At 39.3% G+C, this 7,333-nt stretch overlaps 1 pseudogene; it reads left to right on the forward strand.

The window, feature by feature from the left end:
• Nucleotides 1-631: 631 nt before the first annotated feature.
• LOC115029328 (small nucleolar RNA SNORA17) lies at nucleotides 632-755 on the forward strand (annotated as a pseudogene).
• Nucleotides 756-7,333: the final 6,578 nt, after the last annotated feature.

Consider the following 7,333-nt stretch of genomic DNA (forward strand, 5'->3'; position numbering starts at 1 on the left):
AATCATGTTTCCATTTGAAATCAACTAACATTGTTCATTTAAGATCTTTATAGTAATGTGACCTCATAATTTAATCTTGAACTTGACTGTCAAGAGTATCTGCTCTGCAGCTCCAAGTGATAAAGATATTTTTATATGCTGTCATAGGAGTATATTAATTTTCATAGCATGCTTATGATTGACAGTTAAACTCCCTAACATATTTAAGGATGTTCATGTTAATGAGACATTCCTTGATAGAGACATCACTGAGCTGTTCCTTCTCCACACATATAAACTTTATGCTCCACATTAATATCTTGCCAGTTCATAGCCATTGTGCACTAGCAAATATTATGCTATTTCTTCTAATTCTTTCTTCCTGGAACTCATAATGTTTGTCATAAGGAAATCTGTTAGGACTTTGATGCCCCTAGTCATCTCAGACAATTTCTGTGTCAAGGCACCGTGGTGATGGTCTTGGTCTCAGTCCTTACCCTGGCCTCAGTGTCCCCATGGGTAGGGCATCTGTCTAGGGCTCACTCCCACCTAGGACCATAATCCCACAAAGGGTTCTTCTAGTTTCCAGCTTGTTTCCTTTGCTGGGTGTCCATCTGGGTCTGTGTGGACCACTGGGCCGAAGTGACTACCAACTGCCCTTAGACACATTGCAGGTGTGATTGTTGTATCACATGTGCATACAAGCCAGGAGAGAGCTTATGCTTATGCTCAGTGATCAGATTTATGAAAATCAGAATGAGACGTAGCCTAACACTCCCTGAGGCAGGGGAGGGGGCAGGGGGGGCAGCCTGAGACAACCACCAGTCTGGTGCCACACAACTCCATTAAATTAAGTTAAATGGAGAGTAACTTAAAGCCTCTAACTCTTTGGTCTGCCTTTAGGACCATTTACTCATACTGGGTTGCCTTGTCCAATCTTAATGAGAGGGCAAGTTACTAGTCTTATGGTAACTATTAAAGCCATGTTTACTTATGTCCCTAGGAGGATCACCTATTTCTGAAGGGACAAAGGAGGAGCAGATGGACAGTAGGAGAAAGATTTGGGTGGTGGTAAGGGTAGGGATGGGGAGGTAAGGAAGGAGGGTAAACTGTAGTAAGGATGATAAATATGAAAGTATAAATTTGAAAAATTGTAAAACACCTTTCCCCTATTTTCACATACACAGCATCTTAAATACAATACAATTGATAATAGAGAACAGAAAAGATTAGCACATATATTTAATAACAAGGTAATATGATGATGTTGCATAGCCCTATGGGCTTCTGACTTTGAAGTTTACAGTGAGGTGAAAGCAAGCATGTAGGGAAGAAATACAGAAACATGTCAAATAATAGAAATACACTTAGCTTATATCTTGCATAAAAATAATAGTCATTGAAATCATCTGTGAAATTCTGAATTGAAGAAATATGAAGTAGAATTCCCCAAAACATGTTCTTGTCTCCTGTGCCTTCTTTTCTTCCTTTTTTTTATTGGAAATAGATTTTCGTTCCATAAAATATATTCTGCTCTCCTATCAGATCCCTCACCTCCCCACCTGCCCAACTCTATGCCTTTCTTTCTCTCTTTAGAACTCCAACAAGGCAAGATAGCCTTAAGGGAAATATTATAAATTTTAGTCCTGTTATTTGGTAATTCTATTTTTTTTTAATATTTTTATTACATATTTTCCTCAATTACGTTTCCAATGCTATCCCAAAAGTCCCCCATAGCGCCCCCCCACTTCCCTATCCACCCATTCCCATTCTTTTGGCCCTGGCATTCCCCTATATTGGGGCATATAAAGTTTGCAAGTCCAATGGGCCTCTCTTTCCATTGATGGCTGACTAGGCCATCTTTCGATACATATGCAGCTAGAGACAAGAGCTCCGGGGTTCTAGTTAGTACATCATGTTGTTCCAACAATAGGGTTGCAGATCCCTTTAGCTCCTTGGGTATTTACTCTAGCTTCTCCATTGGGAGCCCTGTGATACATCCAATAGCTGACTGTGAACATCCACTCCTGTGTTTGCTAGGCCCCAGCATCGTCTCACAAGAGACAGCTATATTTCGGTCCTTTCAGCAAAATCTTGCTAGTGTATGCAATGGTGTCAGCGTTTAAAAGTTGATTATGGGATGGATCCCTGGATACGGCAGTCTCTAAATGGTCCATCCTTTCATCACAGCTACTAACTTTGTCTCTGTAACTCCTTCCCTGGGTGTTTTGTTCCCAATTCTGAGAAGGTGCACAGTGTCCACACTTTGGTCTTCATTCTTCTTGAGTTTCATGCGTTTAGCAAATTGTATCTTAAATCTTGGGTATCCTAAGTTTTGGGCTAATATCCACTTATCAGTGAATACATATTGTGTGAGTTCTTTTGTGATTGTGTTACTTCACTCAAGATGATGCCCTCCAGGTCCATCCATTTGGCTAGGAATTTCATAAATTCATTCTTTTTAATAGCTGAGTAGTACTCCATTGTGTAAATGTACCATAATTTCTGTATCCATTCCTCTGTTGAGGGACATCTGGGTTCTTTCCAGCTTCTGGCTATTATAAATAGGGCTGCTATGAACATAGTGGAACATGTGTCCTTTTTACCGGTTGGGACATCTTCTGGATATATGCCCAGGAGAGGTATTGCTGGATCTTCCGGTAGTACTATGTCCAATTTTCTGAGGAACCGCCAGACTGATTTCCAGAGTGGTTGTACAAGCTTGCAATCCCACCAACAATGGAGGAGTGTTCCTCTTTCTCCACATCCTCGCCAGCAACTGCTGTCACCTGAATTTTTGATCTTAGCCATTCTGACTGGTGTGAGGTGGAATCTCAGGGTTGTTTTGATTTGCATTTCCCTGATGATTAAGGATGTTGAACATTTTTTCAGGTGTTTCTCTGCCATTCGGTATTCCTCAGGCGAGAATTCTTTGTTCAGTTCTGAGCCCCATTTTTTAATGGGGTTATTTGACTTTCTGGAGTTCACCTTCTTGAGTTCTTTATATATGTTGGATATTAGTCCCTTATCTGATTTAGGATAGGTGAAGATCCTTTCCCAATCTGTTGGTGGTTTTTTTGTCTTATTGATGGTGTCTTTAGCCTTGCAGAAGCTTTGTAGTTTCATGAGGTCCCACTTGTCAATTCTCGATCTTACAGCACAAGCCATTACTGTTCTATTCAGGAATTTTTCCCCTGTGCCCATATCTTCAAGGCTTTTCCCCACTTTCTCCTCTATAAGTTTCAGTGTCTCTGGTTTTATGTGAAGTTCCTTGATCCACTTAGACTTGACCTTAGTACAAGGAGATAGGAATGGATCGATTCACATTCTTCTACATGTTAACAACCAGTTGTGCCAGCACCATTTGTTGAAAATGCTGTCTTTCTTCCACTGGATGTTTTTAGCTCCCTTGTCGAAGATCAAGTGACCGTAGGTGTGTGGGTTCATTTCTGGGTCTTCAATTCTATTCCATTGGTCTATTTGTCTGTCACTATACCAGTACCATGCAGTTTTTATCACAATTGCTCTGAAGTAGAGCTTTAGGTCCGGCATGGTGATTCCACCAGAGGTTCTTTTATCCTTGAGAAGAGTTTTTGCTATCCTAGGTTTTTTGTTATTCCAGATGAATTTGCAGATTGCACTTTCTAATTCGTTGAAGAATTCATTTGGAATTTTGATGGGGATTGCATTGAATCTGTAGATTGCTTTTGGCAAGATAGCCATTTTTACAATGTTGATCCTGCCAATCCATGAGCATGGGAGATCTTTCCATCTTCTGAGATCTTCTATAATTTCTTTCTTCAGAGACTTGAAGTTTTTATTATACAGATCTTTCACTTCCTTAGTTAGAGTCACGCCAAGATATTTTATATTATTTGTGACTATTGAGAAGGGTGTTGTTTCCCTAATTTCTTTCTCAGCCTGTTTATTCTTTGTGTAGAGAAAGGCCATTGATTTGTTTGAGTTAATTTTATATCCAGCTACTTCACCGAAGCTGTTTATCAGGCTTAGGAGTTCTCTGGTGGAATTTTTAGGGTCACTTATATATACTATCATATCATCTGCAAAAAGTGATATTTTGACTTCATCTTTTCCAATTTGTATCCCTTTGATCTCCTTTTGTTGTCGAATTGCTCTGGCTAGGACTTCAAGTACAATGTTGAATAGGTATGTAGAAAGTGGACAGCCTTGTCTAGTCCCTGATTTTAGAGGGATTGCTTCAAGCTTCTCACCATTTACTTTGATGTTGGCTACTGGTTTGCTGTAGATTGCTTTTATCATGTTTAGGTATGGGCCTTGAATTCCTGATCTTTCCAAGACTTTTATCATGAATGGGTGTTGGATCTTGTCAAATGCTTTTTCCGCATCTAACGAGATGACCATGTGGTTTTTGTCTTTGAGTTTGTTTATATACTGGATTACGTTGATGGATTTCCGTATATTGAACCATCCCTGCATCCCTGGGATGAAACCTACTTGGTCAGGATGGATGATTGTTTTGATGTGTTCTTGGATTCGGTTAGCAAGAATTTTATTGAGGATTTTTGCATCAATATTCATAAGGGATATTGGTCTGAAGTTTTCTATCTTTGTTGGGTCTTTTTGTGGTTTAGGTATCAGAGTAATTGTGGCTTCATAGAATGAGTTGGGTAGAGTACCTTCTGTTTCTATTTTGTGGAATAGTTTGTGAAGAACTGGGATTAGATCTTCTTTGAAGGTCTGATAGAACTCTGCACTAAACCCATCTGGTCCTGGGCTTTTTTTGGTTGGGAGACTATTAATGACTGCTTCTATTTCTTTGGGGGATATAGGGCTGTTTAGATCATTAACCTGATCTTGATTCAACTTTGGTACCTGGTATCTGTCTAGGAACTTCTCCATTTCATCCAGGTTCTCCAGTTTTGTTGAGTATAGCCTTTGGTAGAAGGATCTGATGGTGTTTTGGATGTCTTCAGGATCTGTTGTTATGTCTCCTTTTTCATTTCTGATTTTGTTAATTAGGATGCTTTCCCTGTGCCCTCTAGTGAGTCTGGCTAAGGGTTTATCTATCTTGTTGATTTTCTCAAAGAACCAGCTCCTTGATTGGTTGATTCTTTGAATAGTTTTTCTTGTTTCCACTTGGTTGATTTCACCCCTGAGTTTGATTATTTCCTGCCGTCTACTCCTCTTGGGTGAATTTGCTTCCTTTTGTTCTAGTGCTTTTAGGTGTGTTGTCAAGCTGCTAATGTGTGCTCTTTCTAGTTTCCTTTTGGAGGCACTCAGAGCTATGAGTTTTCCTCTTAGAAATGCTTTCATTGCGTCCCATAAGTTTGGGTATGTTGTGGCTTCATTTTCATTGAACTCTAAAAAGTCCTTAATTTCTTTCTTTATTCCTTCCTTGACCAAGGTATCATTGAGAAGAGTGTTGTTCAGTTTCCACGTGAAGGTTGGCTTTCTATTATTTATTTTGTTATTGAAGATCAGCCTTAGTCCATGGTGATCTGATAGGATGCATGGGACAATTTCAATGTTTTTGTATCTGTTGAGTCCTGTTTTGTGCCCAATTACGTGGTCAATTTTGGAGAAGGTACCATGAGGTGCTGAGAAGAAGGTGTATCCTTTTGTTTTAGGGTAAAATGTTCTGTAGATATCTGCCAGATCCATTTGATCCATAATTTCTGTTAGTTTCACTGTGTCCCTGTTTAGTTTCTGTTTCCATGATCTGTCCATTGGTGAAAGTGGTGTGTTGAAGTCTCCCACTATTATTGTATGAGGTGCAATGTGTGCTTTGAGATTTACTAAAGTTTCTTTAATGAATGAGGCTGCCTTTGTATTTGGAGCATAGATATTCAGGATTGATAGTTCCTCTTGGAGGATTTTACCTTTGATGAGTATGAAGTGCCCCTCCCTGTCTTTTTTGATGACTTTGGGTTGGAAGTCAATCTTATCTGATATTAGAATGGCTACTCCAGCTTGTTTCTTCAGACCATTTGCTTGGAAAATTGTTTTCCAGCCTTTCATTCTGAGGTAGTGTCTATCTTTTTCTCTGAGATGAGTTTCTTGTAAGCAGCAAAATGTTGGGTCTTGTTTGTGTAGCCAGTTTGTTAGTCTATGTCTTTTTATCGGGGAGTTGAGTCCATTGATATTAAGAGATATTAAGGAAAAGTAATTGTTGTTTCCTGTTATTTTTGTTGTTAAAGTTGGCATTCTGTTCTTGTGGCTGTCTTCTTTTAGGTTTGTTGAGGGATTACCTTCTTGTTGTTTCTAGGGCGTGGTTCCTGTCCTTGTATTGGTTTTTTTCTGTTATTATCCTTTGAAGGGCTGGATTCGTGGAGAGATAATGTGTGAATTTGGCTTTGTCGTGGAATACTTTGGTTTCTCCATCTATGTTAATTGAGAGTTTGGCTGGGTATAGTAGCTTGGGCTGGAATTTGTGTTCTTTTAGTGTCTGTATAACATCTGTCCAGGATCTTCTAGCTTTCATAGTCTCTGGTGAAAAATCTGGTGTAATTCTGATAGGCTTGCCTTTATATGTTACTTGGCCTTTTTCTCTTACTGCTTTTAGTATTCTATCTTTATTTAGTGCATTTGTTGTTCTGATTATTATGTGTCGGGAGGTATTTCTTTTCTGGTCCAGCCTATTTGGAGTTCTGTAGGCTTCTTGTATGTTCATGGGCATCTCTTTCTTTAGATTTGGGAAGTTTTCTTCTCTAATTTTGTTGAAGATGTTTGCTGGTCCTTTGAGTTGAAAATCTTCATTCTCATCCACTCCTATTATCCGTAGGTTTGGTCTTCTCATTGTGTCCTGTATTTCCTGGATGTTTTGAGTTAGGATCTTTTTGCATTTTCCATTTTCCTTGATTGTTGTGCCCATGTTCTCTATGGAATCTTCTGCACCTGAGATTCTCTCTCCCATCTCTTGTATTCTGTTGCTGATGCTTGCATCTATGGTTCCAGATTTCTTTCCTAGGGTTTCTATCTCCAGTGTTGCCTCATTTTGGGTTTTCTTTATCGTGTCTACTTCCCTTTTTAGGTCTAGTATGGTTTTGTTCATTTCCATCATCTGATTGGATGTGTTTTCCTGTTTCTCTTTAAGGACTTCTACCAGTTTGGTTGTGTTTTCCTGTTTTTCTTTAAGGACTTGTAACTCTTTAGCCATGTTCTCCTGTAGTTCTTTAAAGTCCTTCTTGATGTCCTCTACCATCATCATGAGATATGCTTTTAAATCCAGGTCTAGTTTTTCAGGTGTGTTGGGGTGCCCTGGACTGGGCGAAGTGGGAGTGCTGGGTCCTGATGATGGTGAGTGGTCTTGGTTTCTGTTAGTAAGATTCTTACCTTTACCTCTCGCCATCTGGTAATCTCTGGAGTTGTTATA

The sequence above is a fragment of the Mus caroli genome, unplaced genomic scaffold (assembly GCF_978045245.1).
Source record: "Mus caroli unplaced genomic scaffold, Mus_caroli_1 scaffold_12, whole genome shotgun sequence".
NCBI lineage: Eukaryota > Metazoa > Chordata > Mammalia > Rodentia > Muridae > Mus > Mus caroli.